We start from the raw sequence: 695 nt of genomic DNA on the forward strand, positions 1-695 counted from the left end.
TGGGACTGGGGAGGATAAGTAAAGGGCAGTGTTAGTTCCTGTGTGTTGGGCCAGTGCTTATTCTATAGGCCAAGTAGTATTTTTCTAAGCCAAATGACCTCTTTCAACTGATTTCCAGAACTGGGTTATTTTGATCGGATTCATGTGATACAAATATTGCATATCATATGAAACTGAAGACCATGACCAGTTACTAACCTCCCAGGATATGGTACCAAATGATTAATAAATGGACAAAGTTTGGGTTTCTGACAGAAATTTGGCTTTGAAAAAAAGTTGTAAGCTGTGGTAGTGACAAACAGGCAAAAGACTGTTCTAAGTCTAAACAAAATGATAGGAGCAGACTGAATATAAATAGATGAAGGTTTTCTCTAGGGACAAGATAAAGCACGTAGCAAAGCAGAATCTTTATTTATAATGATAATAGAGTTTAGTTTGGGTTCATTGCCCTTGAGAAGAATAAGCAAGTCTGTGTATTTTTATAAATCTTCCATGCTATGTTTTATTTTTAATAAAACCCTGTGCATCAGTTTAAAGAGACACAGTATTCTTGAGTCTGTATAACCGTCTTATTTTTTTTTTGACATAAAGAACATGGTTAATAGGACACCATCCTACAATTTACTTAATGGAGCCAGTTTTTCCTTCAAAAAAACAAAACTATTCTTAACAACCCCATGAGAAAATGATAAGCT

Source organism: Galeopterus variegatus, unplaced genomic scaffold (genome assembly GCF_000696425.1).
Source record: "Galeopterus variegatus unplaced genomic scaffold, G_variegatus-3.0.2 Scaffold2180, whole genome shotgun sequence".
Lineage (NCBI taxonomy): Eukaryota > Metazoa > Chordata > Mammalia > Dermoptera > Cynocephalidae > Galeopterus > Galeopterus variegatus.